This window comes from Paroedura picta, chromosome 8, assembly GCF_049243985.1.
Source record: "Paroedura picta isolate Pp20150507F chromosome 8, Ppicta_v3.0, whole genome shotgun sequence".
In the NCBI taxonomy this organism is placed as follows: Eukaryota; Metazoa; Chordata; class Lepidosauria; order Squamata; family Gekkonidae; genus Paroedura; species Paroedura picta.
The window spans coordinates 24,551,059-24,573,156 of record NC_135376.1 but is presented as its reverse complement, the minus strand read 5'-3'; the positions used below and the strand labels follow the sequence as shown (position 1 = coordinate 24,573,156).

Sequence of the window (22,098 nt, the reverse complement as noted above, 5' to 3'; positions counted from 1 at the left end):
ATCTGGAGGGCCACAGTTTGACTACCCCTGCCCTAAACCTTAGTCCCCCTTCTATGTAACAGGAATAGCATGGATCCAGGGTACAACATAAGGGCAAAATATTGGTTCCCTCGGACCTGTTCCACTACCAAAGGTACTTTCTTCTGTTCCAAAGAGGTTTTTTTCCCACCCAATTTTTTCCAAGTTCCTTCTGCATCTGGGGAAATCTTGAGCTGTAGGAAACCATCACTTCTAATGGAACAGATCCGCAGCATTCGTAGGTGCCCATATTATTCTTAATAGCCACAACCTTTTATGAGCCCAGCCTCAAAATGTCCTTGTCGCAGAGCTGTCCAACTCAAACTGCACACTGAACTGCTTTGCAGCTATACAGTAGCTGTAGTGCTGGAGTTCCATTTACTTCTGCCTGTAGCCTCCTTTCCGCTGCCAGGAATGGGTAAAGTGCCATCAACTCACAGCCAGTTTATGATGACCTCGTAGGGTTTTCAAGGCAAGTGATCAGGCAGAAGTGGTTTGCCATTGCCTTTCTCTGCAAAGTCGTACTAGGGGGGTCTCCCATCCAAGTGCTGAAAGCAGCTTTCCTCCGAGATCTAATGAAGCTGGGGTACACTAAGCCATTCCTTACACTAGCCCTTTCCACCTGTTCAGTTTTTTAAACCCCCCTTTCTGCCTTCATGTGAACACCAAGGTGGAATAACTTTCCACCAAGGGTTATCACTGGCTCATGCAATGGGGGTGGGGGGGAAAGTGACTATGTGGCTATCAAAGTTTTGAAGGGCCTGTAAAATGGTGCTCTTCCACCAGGCATATGGTTGAGGCCAAAACAAACAAGCAGACCATCAAAATGAGTCTCCCCCCCCCCTTTCTTCTTTCCACCAGGGGAAAATTTGCTTTTAGAAGAACTTAACAACCCCACTAGTTTGTTTCGGGAGTGCTACTCTTATCCAGTAGAAGTAACAACTATGTGTTTGTGTGGAGGGCAATTAATGTGCCCTGTATATGTGCTGAAAGTAACACTTCATGCAGGCTCAAATTGCTCCGAGGCATCCTGAACGGCCACCAAAGAACTGACACAATAAAATCCAAGTCCAGTAGCACCTTTAGATTTATTCTGAATAAGAGTGCTTGCAATCGAAAGTTCACGCCTTGAATAAATCTTTGTTGGTCTTAAAGGTGCTACTGGACTCTGATTTTGTTGTGCTACTTCAGACCAAAACGGCTACTCATTTGAACCCACAAAAGAATTGACTTCCTGATCAAATGGGCATGCAGGACTTGAGCGGAACCACAACTGCTCCATCATCCTTAAAAATGAAAGCATCTTGCAAGTTCAAGATACCAGGTCCCTCAATCATCAGAGTGGTCTATAGAATTCAGCCTCCTGAGAATCATAGTGCTTTTTTATGTTTGGGAAGGTGAGCCATTTCAGTCTGTTGCAGCTCAGCAAAAACCTGAGTGGTACCTCACGGTTTACACTGGCACAAGCTTTCGTGAGCAAGAGCTAAGGATAAGCCAATCTGGCTCATTTTTATTTCTTTTTGGTTTAGGATGTTGTCATTCCCATCAGCTTGCCTCATTGTACTGGCCAAGGACCATGACAACAATAAACTGGATGGAACAGCTTGCCTCATTCTGTTGATCATCTTTTATCGATCTGAAACAACCTTGTTCCTTTTTTTTTTTTGCATCCCGTGCCATTTATATACAGACAATGGGAAATGTAATATTAAAACCATGTTTGTTTAAATGGGAAACTTGGGTGAGAAAATTGAGAAACTTGCTGAGAAAATAACGATGTGTGAGTTTATTGTTCACATGCAGGAACAACACAATGGGGATATTTAAACAAAGCCAGACGTTTTTGAGAGAGAAAAAGAGCTGGCCCATTCCTAATCCAAGCTGCCTTTGGTTTAAAAATTGTTGACATTTTGTCCCCACAACAATTTCCATAATGTGCCAGGTCTTCCATCAGCAATTCCTATAGTGCTATAGGTGTTCTGCCAACATCTCAGTATTTTACAATTTTGCATTGCAGGGGAGACGTTAACCATGCCTCAGTGATGACACTGGCAACCATAAATCTTTTTTGGCAAATGCTTGGCCACAACTTTATTCACAAAGAGCGTTGCATAGCACGGGGCATGGTATCTGGCCTTCTTGAAGTCAGCCTACCACAAGGCAGCCTTCGTTCACCAGCAGGCCAATCCTGAGTATCACCCGGCAATCCTGCTGGGGTCCCATAGCACCCTGGCCAGCTGGACATGGTGGGAGGTAGCTGGTGGTTGGTAACCCACAGGGTGTATGCCTATCACTGCCACCCGGACCTATGGGATCGCCATCAAGGCCTTCCTTCTCCATGATAGGAGGTCGACTGGTTCTGCTTTCTCTCAGCCTCTTACGGAGGCTCTCTAGAATGGAGTAGGCTAGCACTCAGGCTTGGCCTACCCCCAAAAACAGATCTGCCCCATGCTCTAAACCTATGAGCTGTGGCAAATTGAAACTTGAGCGTTCTTATAACTTTAACAGAGAAACAAAGTGGGTGGGAAACCTGTTTGGAGGGGAGAGGGGAAAAGGCCGGGCACCCTTGGGCGGCTCCTTAAATAGGCGCTACCCTGCCCTCTCTCCCTTCCTGGCATTCCCGTGCCCCCTGGCAACTTGGGACTTGGAGTCCTAGACTCCCCTCTGCCAGGTCCTCACCAGTGCAAGAGTCCCCCACAGCTGCAAATGCACCCTAGGGTAAGTTCCGGCCATCCTTCTCACAAGAGTGTTCAGCTCCTTATGTTCTAGTGACATTTTTCTCTGCTTGTGGAAATTGGATGAAACTGAAAATGGCTGGAAAGGTACTGTCAGAACCTCTGGAGGGAGGAACGGGGGAAGTGTATCAGGACCCAGGTGTGTTGGATTCTCTGAATTCCTAGTTGTCCTGGGATTTGCCTTTCCCCTTATATGTCTGTAAATTGGGGGACTTACTTAATGTGCTCCTTTCATGTCTCCTCAGTTCTCCTTCCCTATTAAGCATATTTTACACTGGTGTGAACTTGCTTTTTTGTTTTAGGGGGAAATAAATATTTTAAAGAATTGTTTTTTAGTTCAGTATTTTCTGAGAGAGACTGGTGTCTTTCTTCATTCATTGTGGTTTATGCCCAAGTAACTTGTGCCTCTTCTGCATTTAATTTTCACCAGCCCTCAGTATTCTGGCTAGGTTTCTTGAGTGGGGAGTTTTTCTGATCATGCTTTCTGGAGTTTGCTCGTTCGCACTATATCGTATTGTAAACTGCACAGAGCAAATGCTGTTAAGTAAAATCAATTGTTTAATTATCCTGTACCTTTTCTTTTACGGTTTCTTCCCTAATGGACCATTATTGTCCTATTCGTTGTACCAGGAAGCCAAGTGTTTTGTTCTATTATGATAGTTGGTGTCAGTCGGGGTCCCCATATCTTTCTGAGTCACTGAGACATTGTTCGAAGTTGCTCTGTAGAGCAGGGGTAGTCAACCTGTGGTCCTCCAGATGTTCATGGACTACAATTCCCATTTGCTGGTGGGGGCTCATGGGAATTGTAGTCCATGAACATCTGGAGGACCACAGGTTGACCACCCCTGCTGTAGAGTGACTGGATAATGGCAAGTGAGCCATATATTGCCACATATTTTCATGAGTTTTCGTAGGGTCAGAATTGTTGGCAGCATAAGTGGTGTGGATCCAGGGACCAAGCGTTAAGCCATGAGAAAGCCATCAGGAATGTGGCTTTTGAGAGGGGGACTGAAAACTTGACAGCCGAAAATTCCAAAACTGGATGTTCTTGTATGTTGTGACTGTGACAGGTAGCAGCTTTTAATGTTTGCTGTAGTCAGAGTAAAATGCACATTTATTCCGCTGAAAGCACTAAAAGAATGGAAGGGAATAATTTCCATCTGCATAAGTCACCAAGATCTGGCACATGTTTCCCCTTCCCTCCCTCTATCCAAAGAGCAGAGAGCAGCGTGCATGGTTCTCTACCTTGATTTATAGCCCCTTTCAGGTAGTGCATTTCTGCCATTCCAGTCCCATTGGCCAGGATACATACCTGCTATTTAGTCTGAAAGGGGCAATGTGTATATTTTGCAGCTTCAATACTTGTAATCCCAAAATTGGGTTAGGGGGTAATAAAACAAATCACTTGGCATCCTGGTAGAACATAAAGAACAATACTTAGATAAGAAACAGAATCATTACATATGAAACAGTAAAAGAAAGGCTAGGATTATTAATTTTTTAATTTATGATTTGCTCTGTGCAGTTTGCCATCTTGGTGTAATAGTTAAAACTCGTGAACACTGATCTGGAGAACTAGGCTTGATTCCCCACTCCTCCTCCACATGCCAGTTGGGTGACCTTGGGCTAGCCACCATTCTGTTAGAGCTGTTCCCACAGAGCAGTTCTGTCAGAACTCTCTCATCCCCACCTACCTCACAGGGTGTCTGTTGTGGGGAGAGGAAGGGAAGGGGATTGTAAGTTGCTTTGAGACTCATTTGGGAAATGAAAAGCAGGGTATAAAAACCAACTTCTTCTTCTACACATTTGCTAGAACTGCAATACATGCATGTTGCCCTTTTCAGACTGCTTGATCATCTTCCATAGCAAGGTAATAATATGTCACAAACTCTCCCAGTATGCAGGACTGGGTGCCAGAAAGAGAATGCATGAAAAGGTTTTATTTTATCCTCACATTAACCCGCTGGAGAAGCTGATGCCAAATTAGGGCTAGGCCAGGGAGACCTGGTTATGCACTCAGCCATGAAGCTTCCTGGGTGACCCTGGGATAGTCTGTTGCCCCAGGCTGCTCCTGTAAAAGTTCATGTCCCACTTGTTAAAAAAAAAATCAAATCCAGGTAGTCCCAGATCTTCCCCAAAGAAAAATGCAGAAATCACTGGTATGATGTTGCTCTCCTTGACAAATGGAAAGCCCGTTTCTCTTACCCAAAGAAGACAAGTTCACTGAAATACTAAAGCAACATTTCTGCATCACTGATATACAGAATATAACATGTGCACACACATACCCAGACATACACATGCAGAAACATTGCACAAATCGATCATCAATGGGACCCCCCATTACAGTCTACTCTTATCCCAACAAGATTCCTGCATCCCTTTCTATGACTGTCATTAGTTTGCTGCTGAAATTCTAAAAATGCTAATTTGACAAGATGGGGGTTTCTCTCTCTTTCTGCTTTTCATCCCCCCCCCAGTGCTCCCCCCTCCAAACAAACCTCTCTCAAGAGAAAGAAAAAATAAGGACCAATAAGGAACTAAGAGGAAGCTGCCCATTTTGGAAAAGACTGAGTGCCTCCAAATGGAAGTGGAGAGACCTACCTTAACTGCATTAGGGGAAGCATTTTGGTAACCAAGTACCACCTACTGTGCTTATTACATAGACTACAAATAGGACAGACAGTTTGGGATGATTATAGGAGAACTCTCTGACTTATATAACTCTATTGTACTGGCACATCTGGAAAAAAAATACCCTCTTTCTCTGAGCCGTGAACCCTTTCCAAGTTGCTAACATCCCCAGCAACCCTTTTAGAGCTATCTGGTGCATTCATCCCACCCCAACCCCCAATGGCTAAAGCCATATTCTGTCTAAAACAATGATGTCTGTGGTTTCTGGATTTTAAGTTCGCTACGAACTTTAAAGAATATGTTACCATGAAAGAAATTATTCTATTACAAATGAGTACTTAATCCTCTTTTACATTACCACTCGACAATAGCAACACAGCTTCTGTCTAGTATTTTCGAGCATTCAGAACTCACACACATTATTCTGTCAATTTGTATTGTAGAGCAGTATTATTTCCACCAATTTATGGGGAAAGTGGTGGGTGAGGGACTGAAATAACAGCACCCTGTTTAAGATTACCTAATGAGTTTTCTGATTCATATCGCATTCTCTTAACTATCATGCCGCTCAGATTAAACACTGAAAGACTGCAAAGGTTTGACTAGTCTGCCATATATAGGTTGGATACAGAATAAAGACTTCTGATCACCCATTCTTCATTCCATTCTCAAAAGACAGATGCAAGGAATGTGGTTAATATTTATCATGACAGGGCATGTATGATATGAAAAAGCTGCTAGGATAAGATTAGTGGCTACCCCCCTCCCTCTGAGAGAGTATTTCAAGAAGATGAAGAAGATGATAAATAGTGGTGAAGACTCACCTCCAGCCACCATTGATGATGCAAAGGAGCATGCTCTGGAGGAAGGTGAGTTAAGTGGTGTGCAGGATGGGGATGGTGCTGGCGCATCCCGCCTGTGACATGAGGCATGGAGGTGTGAACTCAGGGTGCCACATGCATGGAGCCCAGCCTCATTCACCAGAACTGCCACTGGAAAAGCTTCCCTCCCACCCACCCCGTTATGTTGGCCTTATATTATGTTTCGATGGCCACTGTCAATTATCTTTGTATTGTATGTTGTCACAGCTGGTGTTTCAGCATGGGATGGACCCTGTTTTGGGGGAGTTTGATCTGTGCATTGGACTCACCGCGTGAGGGGCCTCCTTATGAGGTAGCAGGTCTGCAAGCCAGGCTGACCCAACAGGGGAATCATGGTGCTTGAAATGCCAGGTAGCCCTGGGTGATACTAAGTAAAGTGGACACCTCTCCTTGGAACCCAAGGGTTTACAGTGTCAGGTGGCCTGGGGTGAGTTCAAGGGAAGCCTGTGCTTCCTCTTGGCACCCCAGGTAGGACACTTCCCTATGGTGGGAATCCAGCAGCAAGGGGACCTGTGTTCTTGATGGGGAACCAGGTGGGCCCTAGGGTACTGCTGGATTCTTCCTTTGAATGAGATCCCAGCAGCAAGGGGACCCTTGTTCCCAGCAGAGGAACCGGGTGGGCCCCAGGGTGCTGCTGAGGTCTGGGTTCTTGTGGTCAGGTGACTACAAGTCAGGCTCCCTCTCCCATGCTGTGCCAACACTCCTGTGGAGTTAACAATAAAGCTGTGGCCTTGTTTAAGCCAACATAAATGTGTGCACGTCATCTTTGAGCCCCAGGTGCCCTCCTGCAAGTCAATGGCAATATAGTTCGACTTTTAGGAATTTTCCCATACCATGATGCCTGTTAGGAGCCTAATGAGATATGTTTATGTGTACAGAGGGTGAGCAGGGTGCATTTTATGTCTTCAAACACATATTATTAAGCAAGTAGTTATAATGTGGCCTTACTACCTGAACTTATATACTGCATTACCAACCTTGGGTTCAGAAATACCTGGCGACTTGAGGTGGAGAGCTAGGGTGGGACCTTGGACCTTTCAAAGCATCCATTTTCTCCAGAAGTATAATAAATATTTTAAATAAATAATAAGTAATTTATGTAGCCTTTTCCTTATATACTGAAGAGAGGAAACTGCTAATCATGCCCCTCCTCACGCACTTTCAGCCTTTTGAAAGCTTCTTCACCATCCAGAGAGTTGCTAAGTGAAATGTCTTTACTTTCCATCTGTATCTATTTGGGGAAATTCCAAATCTAAAGGATTTGATTTGATCATCTTCCTTTTCAGCTGGAGAAAGATGCTCTGGCATAGGGGAATGCATTTCTTGCCTGCTCAAGATGAATGTCAACATCTTGACATACAAGATGAATGCCTGTAAACTCCCCCCCCCCGCTTTGTTTAAACATCCACATGACAGGTCCCAACCTGTTGGGGTGGGGTATTCATATGTGGCAGTCCCAATTTTAAATAAGGCATGAGACACTATTGGCTCTTGATGAGCCATTTGTGGAACAACCAGTCCGAAGAGTACTGGAGAAGCCATTGGTATCTGTTCCACTCTCTGAAGCATGATTATACTTTGAGTTGGGCCACCCTCTCATCCTCTTGAGATTGTGGGAGGAGCTAGTCACCTTTTAGTGGGCTAAAAAGGAATTTTGGGGCCTCCACCAAATTGGCTGAGAAGGGAGCCTTTTTATCACCTGCTTTACAGTGTCCAGGGAAGTGGTGTTATTTTCTGATTGTTTTGGCCTTCTGAACAATAAAAATAAGAGATATAAAAATGAAAAAAAATGTTTTAAAATAATATTTGTGCAACAATACTAACAAAAAAGATCCTTGAAGGCTTTGTTGTTTGGTTAATTGATATATGCATTCAAAGCTTTAATAATACTTATTTTTACATACTTTATTCAATGCTTATAATGAATAAGAATCTGTTTTTTCTGTTGTGTTCAACAACTCCAAATCTGCTCTAATTTGCATTATCAATAAATCTTTGAAAAATTATAGCAATATTTATGTGGTTTACAAAACACTCCTATGCAGTTGACTGGCTATGAAAGTCTTTGACAATTCACTCCTATGTTTGTTTGCTCAAAGGCTCACACAGCTTATACCCAAAGCTGCATCTATATGATTTACACTTGTATTTACTAGTGTTCTTCATTGAACATAGAATTCTAATGCTGAGGTTAGACAATTTCCTTCTTAGTATTCAGTTATCTAGCCCCACTGTGACACTGCTGAAGCTCAGCCAATGATATCCTAAGAAGTCCATGATATCCAGAATGATGATTTGCATAAAAATTGCTAAGAGATTCCACCCCTGCTGGTCCCCCCAGACGCCTGCCCATGACTCTCCCAAAGTTACTGTTAATTGTTATTATATTATAATTGTGGTTTTGTAATCTTTTGATGTTTTTTACAGTTGTTTTGATGTTATAGTCTACATAATGTTTCATGTAAGTTATAATGTTCTGTGTAAACCGCCCAGAGCTGCAAAGAAATGGGCGGTATAGAAATCTAAATAAATAAATTCTTAATTTGCCACTTATGAAACATATCATGGAATATTCCAGAAAACAAAGGCAGAATTTATTTGCAACCTTTGAACGTGGACAACATGCATTATACCTTACTGAAATCCCTCCCCTTCCCAAACCCCACCCTCTTTAAGCTCCACCCCCAAAATCTCAAGGTTTTCCCTGGAAATGGGCAACCCTAGGCAACTACTAATTGAGCCCAGATTCTAAAGCTGTATGTTTTATTATCTCTCTAACAATCAGTGTGATATATTTTAAGAGTGTATTTTGTTAAGAAGAAGAATTGGTTATATTCTCTGCTTTTCACTGCCCAAAGGAGTCTTAAAGCGGCTTACATTCTCTTTCCCTTCCTCTCCCCACAACAGACACCCTGTGAGGTAGGTGAGACTGAGAGAGCTCTGAGTGAAACTATGAGAACAACTGTAGCAGGACTGTGACTAGCCCAAGGTCACCCAGGTGGCTGCATATGGAGGAGTGGGGAATCAAATTTTGCTCTCCAGATTATAAATTGCCATTCTTATCCACTCTACCAAGCTGCCTCTCTCTAAAAGAGTGACTGGTAGCTACAAAGTCTACCCAGTCTGATCGGAACTCTGGATCAAGGATTCCAACATTACTAATCTCTGCTGGAATTTCTGAGCTGCTATTTATCCAATGTGGAAATTATGCCCCACATGTAAAGTATAGCACCCTAGGAAGCAAACCCAGGAAAAATGTCATGGAAGAAAGAGTTAACCTTCCACCCATACATATCATATTCTTAGCCTGAATTGTTCCTAATGGCTGCCATTTACTCTTTTTAAAAAAACAAAACTGTTTAGACAGATTGTCACTCACTGGTAGTCCTTCTAAGATTACTTTTCAGTGCTGGCCATTTGTACTTCAACTAGTTGCCTGGAGTCTTCCAAAATCTACTGTTCCCCTTATTGGCAGATATGGCTCAAGAATCACTGCTGAACATTGTCTTAAATGAATTGCTCATGCAACTAGTCTGGAACGGTCTGTTATGATAGACAGTTTGACAGACTGGTTTGATAGACAGAATCCGCAGCAGAAGTACCTACCTCCCAATACCAGCAGTAACTTCAAATTCTCAGCTAGAAGGAAAGCGGGGGGGACGGGGACTGAGGCCATCTTCATGCAAAACATTGCCGTGGAGTTACAGCCCCTCCCCTGAGACACCTTTAGTTACTTCGAACACCTTTATCATATTAATATGTTTATAAGACAAGCTTCATGTTGGAAAGGCAACAGCATGTGAGCAGTTTTATTAAACCATTATACAAAGCGTGTTTAGTCCATTTGGACTTGAGAGAGAGAGCTGTAATGCATTCCACAATTGTTCAGAGCTTACTGAATGCTACTCTTGTTTCCCTCCTGCCTGTTTTTTGTTCTTCCTCTCTGCCAGGGAGCTAGTTCTTCTGTCCTGAAAGCCTCTCTGCTGTCGGGAAGCTTACAGTGAGTCAACAGTTTTTACAAATCCTGTTGCTGCTACAAACTTGTGGGTTTGGATGATGCCCCTAAGTCTGCTGACAGCTGTTACCTTCTGTCCTAGCTTGCAAGTCTCTGTTCCTTTTCTTGCCCTACTCTCCACAATCCCTACAAGACAGCTTTTTTTTTTCTTAAAGTGACATCCAAAGATGCAAAAACCAATTGTGCACACACCGTAACATCACAGCAAATCAGTAATTTGTTCCTGGTGGCATAAATTAATTATGCAAGGGAGTGCACAGCACCAAGTTGCTTAAAAGAATAACATAGACTGTTTCCACACGGAGAGGTAAAACACATGTGGCCTCCTCCTTGCAAATGCAGGATTGTAAATCTCGAGCCCATACCCATGTTTCTCTGCCGCAGCATTGTGCCTATTCCCCTCCATACAAGGCAGCGATTTAGGCAGAAAAGAGAGCAACATGAATTTTACTTACCGCACATTAGCCTGTCAATCATAGGAGACGCGGTCATGCATCAAGCCTTTATTGCTTCCAGGAGTGGGTACATGTTGAAAGTAACCACGCAGATTGGGGACTTGCCTGGACAAGCCCCCACTAATATACATATGTAGAGGAGGTTGAATTGCCCTAGGCCGAGCCTGATTGGCTTAGTGGTGCTTGATTGATTCAAACACATTGGGCCACATGGGTGGGGACCTGACAGCTCATTGGTTGTTCTTTGGGGCTGTTTGGATCCTGCTCCAGACCACAAGCTCAGACCTCTGCTGCCTCGCATACACAACACTTTCCATCTAGGGTTTCCAGGTTGCTCCTGGACTCTGGTGGCAGATGGGGGTTAATGTTGGGAGACTCCTAAAGCTTATGAGATGGAGCCTGCAATGGACAGGGACCTCAGTGGGGTACAATACCAGAGACTCCACTCTCCAAAGCATCCATTTTCTTCAGGGAAACTGATCTCTGATGCTTGGAGAGAAGTTGTAATTCCAGGGGATCCCCAGTTCTCATCTGGAGGCTACTGTCCCTATGTCCATCAGGAAGAAGGCAACTGATAATTCAACAGTTGCATTGTATGGTCTTTCACACAAGCCTAAACAAATTTTCTCAAAACTGTAATACTGGATTCGTATTCTCAAACATTCTGAAACGGCATAGTGAAAACAAAATCTCATCCATGAGCTTTCTTTGGGCCCAACCCCAACAAAAACCCGGCTTATCTTTCCCCTGCAAACTAGAGAGGCTTTTGAAGGAGTGTCTTCATGTTTGACCAGCTTCCAAGGGCAGTCTGTGAAAGATCACTAAAAGGAATCGATTCGGTGTGCTGGAGTTCCACTAAAGGAAAACAAGACAAACATTTTGCTTGCAATCATCTTCCCCTTATTTGCATAACGTCCCCTCCCCCCTTATCAGTCCTCATTTTAATGCAGAACATGGTTGCCTATTTTCTATGGTCAGTGGACACTCTATTTTAATTACTTCAAAGAGAAATGCATTTTGAAGGTGTTTGGTTCCAATTTCAGGCAAGGAAGAACAAATTAATATAATGATCACATAAGGGTATAGCAAAATCATCAAAGATGAGCAGCATGCAGCAGAAAATAAAAAGATGAACACACTTGCAATCTGTTTGCTTCTCGGTATCTCTGGGCCACTTTCTAAGGATGAAATATGCAAATTAGCACACTCAATGGCAGAGTCCTATCAGTGGTGATCAGCAAGTTACATAGAGATATTATATTTTATGGAGCTGCAGCTATAAGTGCTGGAACATGTAACACTTCAATGTTTACTTCATCTTTCTAACATCAATTTCCAGCTAACTCTTTGGTAAATCTACTTGGAAATAAGTCCTATTTTATTCAAGAAAGTATTCTTAGACTGCAGTCTCTGGGTCTGATTTTGATATAGATGCATTCACCAAGACAGGCACAAGATGAGACACAGAGAGTAAATTACAAAGCCTCCAGCCGTCTTTTCAAGATCAACAGTGCAATGTTTAGGAGAGATATTTCAACTGAGTTCAACTGATTAAGATGTACCATTACCTTGCATTATGCCACAATTCTATTCTGACCACTCTCTCAAAATACAATATAAATGGTAGGTCTGCGTATAGTACCAGTGATCTATCTAGACCAGGATCCTGTTTCCTTCATCCTCCATTACAAATTAGATTATCTGGATGGTCCAAAACATGGACCAAAGCATTCCCCTGCTACTGCCCCCCTCCCCAAAAAGAAAACTGGCATTCAGAAATAGTCTAGATCTTCCAAACACAACAGTTGTATTCAGGCAACATGGCCAATAGTCTTTAATTCGCCTCTCCCATGGGTTTCTCTAAGCCACTTTTTAAAGCAATCCCAAGATTATGGGCATACCTAGAATATGTAATTTGCTGATTGCCATTATAGAGAATGCATGGGGGAATCTTTGGGAACCTATCAGTCCAGCTCATAATTATTTTCATTAAGAGTACATGCTAAGGCAGCTGAGTAGATCAACTATGGCTAGAGTTGTCAACACCAAGCTAAGAAATTCCTGGGGATTTGTGGGAGGTTCCTGGGGAGGGTGGAATTTGGGCAAGGAAGGAAGCTCAGCAGGGATGTGATACCATAGAATCCGCCCTGCAAAGCTGCCATATTCTCCAGGGTTACTCATTTATGTAGGTTGTAGATCGGTTATGACTCCAGAAGAACTCCAGATCTCATCTGGAGACTGGCAACTCTAATTATGTTGGGATTAGGTAATAGGTACCCATGGCTACCTCATTACAGACCGCAGTGTCTGAGAGTTAATAAGCGGCTGGATTTCCTACAGCCATTATGATGGCTGTGAAAAGCATTCTACATGTTAGGTCTATGCTAGAGAAATGAAACCTATTTCCATCCTGAAAGCTTTAGTTCAAGGAACACTAATTCTGCTGTGTAACTGGAGAACTCTTAATGGCTTGTTGAGATGGCACAATCACTTCTATATGTGAATGAACCCCTCTCCTACTTTGATATGGAACAGATTGTGTAGCTTCCACTGTGTGATCACCATATAATTGAGGCTAGTAATTTTTCCCCTCTAAAGGTAAAGGTAAAGGTATCCCCTGTGCAAGCACCGAGTCATGTCTGACCCTTGGGGTGACGCCCTCTAGCGTTTTCATGGCAGACTCAATACGGGGTGGTTTGCCAGTGCCTTCCCCAGTCATGACCGTTTACCCCCCAGCAAGCTGGGTACTCATTTTACCGACCTCGGAAGGATGGAAGGCGGAGTCAACCTTGAGCCGGCTGCTGGGATTGAACTCCCAGCCTTATGGGCAAAGCTTTCAGACGGCTGCCTTACCACTCTGCGACACAAGAGGCTCTAGAAGACGTTATAACAATGGGACAGGGAAATTGGAATGATTCTCTGCCCACGCCAGCTTCTTTCCTTTGACTCCCCTGTTCCCATTCCAAAGTAAAATATTTATACAGTATTTAGGAGTTCATACCAAGGTTGCTTAGTTGTCATTTAAGATGTTCTAGTCTACTCTCTACAGATTTACAGGTAAATGACTGAACCATTATTTTAAGATGGTAGTTAGATGTCATTTTTTCTAGTACCATAGTCCCAAATAACAGTCTACTCTACATCAGTTATTTGTTTATTTTTAAATGATTATTTTTTATCTTGTTTTCAGTTTGCCTCTATGTTTTGTAATGATTGATAGGTGGGAGGGCTAAGCAAATCTCATGTGGCTTAATTTCAACAAGGGCTTATTGATTATAGTCCCACCCCAATGTATTTTTATTACCAGCAATAGACCAATGTCCTGTTATAGCAATTTCATCCTTTCTCATAAGATTTCCCTTTATGTTCTTCTCTCTCTCTCTCTCTCTCTCTCTCTCTCTCTCTCTCTCTCTCTCTCTCTCATTCTCTCTCTCTCTCGCTGTCCCACCCAATCACTTTAATTTATTTAGATATAGGCTGATTCAGCCTAGCAAAATGAGGAGACAGACTAAAATTCTTATTTTCTGTTTTGAAAATAGCACAGGAGAGGCTGACGATAGTTTTTAAAAATACTGTTTTATTAAACTTTGAGGAGAAATGGTCAGGTTGGAATCAGGTATAGGACTTATTAGTTGAACAGATAACAGGACTGAGGTAACTTTATATACAAATAAACACCAGATAATTTATCACAACCAAGTAAAGAGCGGCGGCGGCTGGGCGTGGGCGCAGATTGACGGGCGGGGGAGGAAGGAGGCAGAAGACAAAGGGAGCCGGAGCACCTGCGCGGCGGGAGCGTCGGAGCGACGTGGAGGGCGGGGGCAAGGTGCTTATAAGCTCCATGTGCTCAGCCCCTGCCCTCTTTGCCGCTGCAAGCTCCGGAGTCAGCATCCCTCCCACCCTCCCTATGTAATAAAGTTGCGTTTGTCACAGCTGCGGTATGGGGGGCACGAGGTAGAGCTTTGTTCAGGGACCAGTTTGCAACTGGGACCTGAGGCGGGGGTCTCAGTAAGAGACCGGCTGAGACCGAGCGCGACCCAGGGGCTCGGAGCCAGGAGGTAGGGATGGTTGTATGAGGCAGACGCCCAACAGCCATGACTGGCCTCCTCCCTGGGGAGGGCATCAAGGGGCAAGGGATCCTTCCTCCCGGCTGGGAGGAAGGGGGAACCCAGGGTGCCCCTTGAGCCCACGTCAGCAGCCGGACGGCTGCGCGGGGATGGCTCTACACCTCGTGCCAGGCCAACCCCCTAGTTGTGGTTATTGAATAAAGCTGTGGCCTCGTTCATGCCAAAAGCCGGCTCGTGTCTTATTGTGACTGAGTTCACCATGCCAGTCAACTGTTTCTGCCATTAAGTCAGACCTTTAAATTGGAGGTTAAATTGGAAGTTCCATATTTTGATCTTTTGTTATTGGGAGAGCTTCTTTGACTATCTTCTTATAGTAGGAGAGGCTATCTCTCAAATTCTTCTTTAATTTCAAAGTTTTGTTTGATTTTTGATGCAGATTTTCTTGAGAAGACTGAATGTCAGTTCTCGTTGAAAGCCATGATTTGCTATCTCCCCTTATGCAGCTCCACCTGATTTTTCTTAGATAGCTCTCCATTTTGAATTTGGTGTACTGGTTCTCAGGCTAGGTTACAGCATTAACCATTTTCTTTCTGTCGCAGTTGTAGTAATGTTGTCATACTGGCAATGCAGGTACTTCAAGTCATTGAATGATCCTAGACTTTCCAACCTGTATTGCATGCTGCCATTTGGAGTGGGTGGCAGGGGGAAATGGTCACAAAGCAGCGTCATGCTAATGGCATGATATCTTAGTGGGTGTGGAATTGGGTTAGTTATATTGAATTTTGCCGCCATTCTTGTCTTAACTTTTGTATTAATTGTATTATGTTTTATTGTGCTTTTATTGCTTTAGGGGATTGGTTTTTATGTGACCGGCCTCGAGCCTCCGGGGGGAGGCAGGATATAAATTAAATGATGATGATGATGATGGCATCAACATTATGCTCTGAGTCCCAGAATGTTGCATTGGCATCCTGGCAACAATGTGATGTCATCTTAGGGTCCCTTTTTGGAAGTGACATCTCATCGTCCACGTGCCAGTATTCCCTCTGTCTCCCCCCTCCCTTCCCACTAGCTTCCAGCTCATGGCTGGCAGTCGTATCCTGAACTAGTGTCTTTCTCTCAGCCTAACATAGCTCCTGAAAATTTGCACGAAACAAATAGAAACGGGAAGAGCCAAGGCTGTTAGAGGCACAGTGGAATGATAACATTTTATATAGGGATAATTTCTCTCAGCCGAGCTAGTCCCTGCTCCTCTGAATCTCAGGATCCCAGGCAGAGAGTGTAGTTTCTGGTCAGGCTGAGCTCCTGCAGCTTTTGTTTTAAGAAAGAACCATTAGTTGTCATAACTAAATTGTACCTTACTTGTAACTCTTCCTGTTTTGTAGTGCTCCAATTTTGTTGAGTATATCATTGAAAGGTTCCTTCTTCACACTGTTTTAATTGAATCACACAACAAATTAATATCCATCCCCTAGATAAAGCCACTTGAGTTCATCCTGCCAACCCAGATTCCAAATGAAAAATACACCCTGCATCCCACTGGAGCTCTGTTCTTACAACTATCAAGCCAACGACTTTCTGTTCAATAGGTAAGAGTAACTGAGGCAATTTAAATATGTTCAGATCACAGCCATGCATGCCCAGGGTACGTTGGCCTCTTTGTTGAAACCCGTTCTTTTGGAAAATCGCTTTCTTTACCCATTGGATGACAAGAATGCATTGTCAAGAAATTTTATAGCAATAATTATAAAAGATGTCCATTTGAACCCATTGAGGTCTCACTGATTTTATCACACCCAGCAGACCTCTCTGCAGGAGGACACTATATTTATGTTAGCAATATATGCGAGAATTGAGATCGTAAAATTAAATGACCACATAGAACTGTCATTGACGTGATGAGCACCTACATATGTGGAAGCCAGTTTATTTTGCAGCCTGCCGTATACTAAATGGTCCCCTCTCTGAGAATGTTCTTAATCACGCATTTCTTCACTCCTTCTGCAATATTACACTTGAAGGACTTGTAAGGGCAGTTTGCTGTAAAATGGTAAATGGCTACCAACAGCACAGGGCTGACAGAAGAGCTCACTAAAATAGAAGTACAGTACATCTTGTATGCAATTGTTTTATGAGAAACATTATGGTTACTAGAATAACATTTCACCATTACCAACTGCTGAGAGAAAAGTCATTAAGATATTTGGCAAGCCAGTGTAATTTTTCAACAGAGCTATAGTACAAGACCTCAGAATAGCTTTTGCAAGAAGGGGGGGGGGGGGATCCTAGCTGTCGCGAGGAAACAACTTAAGCCTTCTATGTCATTTTATTCGCAGGGGTTTATTTTCACATTCCAATGAGAGAAAGTTATTGCTTCTGGAGAGTGAACAATTGAGCCTTAAACCTTATTATAACAGTGCAATTTCGGAGCTGCTACAATAAATCTTATGGCAGTCTTTACATTAAAAAATCATGCTTTTCTCAGGCACTTGGATAGTCAATAGTGTCACTCAGATGCTTTTATACCAGATTTCTAAACGGCCGCTTTAAAACAAAAAGGAATTTTTAAAAACCTGCATTTAAGTACACTTTCAAGATGGAGATGCAAGCAAACTGAAAATAATAATTCCAGTAAGCACTTGGAACTCATTTCTTTCTTGTTTTGTTGATCCTGGGAAATGGAATAGGAGGAGGAGGGGGCGGGAGGCAAAGAGTTGAGTTGAGGAGGAGAAAATTACAGTGTTCTCTTCTGCTCTTGTTCAACAAAGCAACAGGACAAAATTCAGGCAGTCTATCTTGCACATATGACAATTTGCCCTATAATCCTGGTATTATTTAATCTTCCATTAACATATTTGAATTTAAACCAGAGCTGTCAGCGGATGACACCCAGCTCCTGCTGATCACAATAAATAGGATAGTTCCCCCCTCCATAGGACTGTACTGTAATGAAGTGGCAAAGCACTGTAGCTGCAAGGTACAAGCACGCCACTGAAAACAAGCTCCGTGCATCACTTACATTTCTCTGTAACAAGTACAGTAATGACCTATTACAGTAATATCATGAGGTAACAAAACAGAGAGTAATGAGGCCCAATGCAACCTAACTCTTCCCGTTGTCAGTGTTGCCAGTGGCAACAATGACTTCTGCTTAACGTTGTATGACAGAAGATCTCATAGAGGCCTTGTAAATGATGTGGTCTGGCACTAAACAAGATGCTATTTCATTCCTGTTTCTTGTGGCAAGTTTTAAAAGAAACTGTTTTCAAAGGTGAGAGGCTCAGACTGCGACTGTAATTTATCCATTACATGTTTGAGAGATGTTAGATGCTTTCCAGCTTCCACCTTGGCTGAACAACATGTCCTACCCTTTATACCCTCTGAGAGGCATCAACGCAATGAAAGAGCAAAAAGCTAAAATATGTGATCGACAAAGAGTCTAATTCTAATGAAAATGGAAAATGTGACGATGAGTCATAAGCCAATGAGGGATGGAATACTGGGCCTGCACTGACAAGGACTACAGTGTGGCCTTGATTCCACATCTGCACAATAGGAATTATTATTATTAATAATTTCATTTCCATGCCGCCCTTCCCTATGGCTCAGGGCAACTTACAACATTAGAATACACAACATAGAGACAGTAAAAAGAATCTAAAATGCAATAAAATCAATTGTATTCATTAAAATAAATGATATCGATTCTATCAAAAATCTCTCCTATATCTAAAATGTGAGGAATGGCAATATATATAAATATATCGGGTGGGAAGGCCAGCAGATGTTCCAGAGGAGTGAACAAGGTCATTGCCTGGTTGAGCTTGTGGTTGCCAAGTGGTACCTACCTTAAAACAGCCACTGTTTGAGGAACTGGAGTATGTATAAGCTGTGAGCCTCTCTAAGCTATGGACCTTTTTCAAGGGGTGTAAGCAAAAGACCTACCATTTCCAACCTCCCTTCCCTTCTCTACCACCTCTGTGAGTTCATCAGGGCAACTGCTGGGAGAAGGGCAAGCTGGCTGCAGAGTAGAGAGAGTAACAACTACCATAGCGACCACTCAAGAAAAGAGCAAGCTGACCGCCATGGGTTTTTGTTGGTGGTCGTTTCACTTCTCTTTCTCCACAGCTGGATGATCATCTAGGCACCATGGCAATCTCACTTTCGCCCAGCCTGCTGTGCCTCATGCTGAGGTAAGAGCAGGAAGAAAGAGGGGGAAGCCCTCACCTACAAGCTGGTTGAGGTTCAACTGTGGTGTGGAGAGCCTTTCACCTTGCCATTTGCCCTCTGCAAGTCGGCAATCCACTTTTCTATCTGGGCAGAGGAAGAAATGATATTGTGTGATGCAATATCACATCCAGATTTTCACCCAGACGTGACACGGATGCATCATGCAATGTCATCTCCCTCCCTTGTTCTGCCCCCAAAGCTCTTGGGGTGCTGGTTGATGGCTTGGCAACCCTATTTAATCCTGGCCCATGGGCAAAAGGGAACATTACAGTAGTGTTTGTGTCATGCCTTTGGCAGTATTCAGTTTTTGCCATGAGTCAATGCTTGTTAAAAGACAGCTTGTAGTACAGCCATAAGATAAACATGGCAACTACATTATGAAAATCCGGGTTTGTTCTCCAGTTTCGCTCCATTGCTGTCTCCAAGCTGAATTCCTGGATGCTGTCCTGAGTGACCTTGCATTGCTCATCTGCTGGCAAGTATTGCTATGTAACCAGCCTTTCTGCTAATAGTCAGCAAAGAGGTGGGAAAGAGGGAGCTGAAATGCAAGCAAACCCTCCTGAGAGAATGTCGAATGGCCCTCAGACAAACCGATTGTCACCTAACCTCCAATCTTCTGTCACTGCCATTCTTTATGTCATGTCAGTGCATCCCTCCTCATGTGGCAGAGTTGGAATCTAGGTCTCTGGCCAGAGAGTGTACAACACAGACCTAGCTTCATTGTTTTTTTTTTAATTCATTATTAATTCCTTGTCCTCAATTTGGTTTACACAAATTTTAAAAATGAATAACTAGCTGAAATTTCATGGAAGGGGGATTTATGAATTTTGAATGCCTGATAAATTCGCTTCAAATCGTAATGCTTGCTGGAGATGCCATGTGCTTCATGACTGCCCGGATCATTTCCAGTCTTTAGACACAAATAGACAATTCAGCTTTAATAGTGAGTTGTTTCCGTAATATAGCACTGAATTGCAACAGTTATGACAAAAATTAGCACAATAAACTGCAGTAAAAAAAAAAAAAGCTCACATAATTTGTAGGGTAAACAGGGTTACTTAAAAAAAAAGTCTGTTGCCTGGCAAAGAGACTGGTACACTAAATTAAAGCCAGCAAATATAGGGAGGCATAGAAAAATTAAGCAATAGAACTAGTGTGAGTCAAAATATGAAATATTAAGAGATTAGTCCCTGTGAGGTTGTTTTATAAATATTTTATTTCCTTGTCCACAGCATTCCTCTGGGTCACATTACTATCTTTTTTACCCTTCTTAGTTACTGGTAAAAATCAGGTCATTTTGAGGGGGGTGGGATGTAAATGACAGGGTAGGGAGAGGTAAGCAATAGGGCTGAATCAAAACTCTTATGGGCCCTGAAAGTAAGAAATGACATCTCAGCAAAGATCACCAAGCTCTGCTCCACATTATTGACCACCCACTCAATTTTCTCTCACCCTTCCTTCTCCTTCGCCCAAATCCCTTCCACAAATGGTAGGGCTGAAATCTTGGGTGGTACTGCACTGCCTATATCTGATAGGGTACAAATTCCTCTCTCCATGAGGAGTGTAGCTGTGATAGACAGGCTAGGTTCTACCTCTTCCTACAAGTGACCAGTGAATGCTGATGGAATGTTGGAGAGAATCGGTTGGAAAACAGCAGTTAGGAGTTGGCAGCTAAAGAGTTGAGAGGGAAAAGAGGATACTCAGTTGAAACTATGGAGAAGAACCACTTAGGGAATGTCTGAAAATAGTAATTGTTGTTGTCAACCATTCAGCTGAGTCTGACTTTTAGTGATCCCCTGGAATAGCTGTCACCATGATCGCTGTCACCATGATCCCTGATCCCACACTGCTTCCCTCAGCCAAGTAATGTCCTGGCCGGTGTCCATTTTGATCGTGTCTAACCACCGTGCTCTTTGTTGGCCTGGTTCCTTTTACCACTGACCAGTCTTAGCATAATTGCTCTCTCCATTGTGTTGTATCACATGATATGGCCAAAGTAAGTGAGCCGGAGTTTTGTGATTTTGCCTGATGTATCAAACTTTATGTGCTATAGTATTTCCTTGCTGTAAAGGGAAGTCTAGATCTTGCACTACCTCCAAGGGATGGCTACCATGGCAAATCCAAACACATGTGAATGGAACATTGTCTGAGCCCTGGTCAATAACTCTGTTTTAGTGAAGGTCTGTTATTAAAGGGAGCTGGGCTACCCTGTCTGCTGATGCCTCTGTGAGTGTGAGAGAGAACATGAGGTGTGAAATGGTCATGGTGCTCTAAATATTTTAAAAGAGACAAAATCGTGACATCCCAATCTATTTATAACCCTGAACCTGAGAGAGAGAGAGGTTTTAGAGGTTGGTAGGTATGCTGTGTGAGTGGAAAAGTGCATCAGAGCTACAATTATGTAGGATCCTTTATTATTAATGGAGAAGGGAGGAGTGGTATATAAATCGAACAAATAAATAAAATAAGATTGCCCTCTTCCATATCCATCTAGCATGGAAGACGACTCCCTACCTTGAATGATCTGATCTGGCTACATTGCTCCATGCCATAGAAACTTTGATGCTGTACTTCTTATAATACATAATGCATAGGATTGCCTTTGAAGATAATTCAGAAACTTCAGCTGGTGCCAAACACAACAGCTCACTTGCTGTCTGAAGCAAACATATGAACACATAGTACATTTTCTGAAAGTGCTTTATTGGCTACCTTTCAGCTACTAAGTTCAATTCTAGGTGACCTCCATGGCTTGGGACATGCACATCTACATTCATAGTTTGGGACATACATACAGAGGACAAAATGCTCCATTGTGACAATTCTGCTCTCTGGATCTTAATTGTATTACAGGATCCATTTTTCAGACAGTTTACAACAGTATCTGCTTGTCTGACACATTTCTGTAGTAGTTCCTAAATGCTGGAACAGCCTTCCTGGAATGTTAGGAAGACCTCATGCTATTCAAAACATATTGTTCAGAAGAGTCATTTAACTCTGATTTTCTCCCACACTAGAAGCTCACAGCAGCTAATAAAAATGTACAGAAAACCCATTTAAATG

At 42.9% G+C, this 22,098-nt stretch overlaps 2 long non-coding RNA genes across 2 annotated transcripts in view; one reads left to right on the top strand and one right to left on the bottom strand.

Annotated features, from left to right (window-relative positions):
• LOC143843122 (uncharacterized) overlaps window positions 1–9,894 on the bottom strand; it is a 35,456-nt gene extending 25,562 nt beyond the window's left edge. Inside the window, exon 1 of the long non-coding RNA XR_013233461.1 lies at window positions 9,875–9,894. This is a non-coding gene — a long non-coding RNA (uncharacterized LOC143843122). The remainder of the gene's footprint in view (window positions 1–9,874) is intronic.
• Window positions 1–22,098, top strand: part of LOC143843121 (uncharacterized) — a 45,796-nt gene that overhangs the window by 11,453 nt on the left and 12,245 nt on the right. The gene's annotated exons all lie outside the window — the stretch shown is intronic.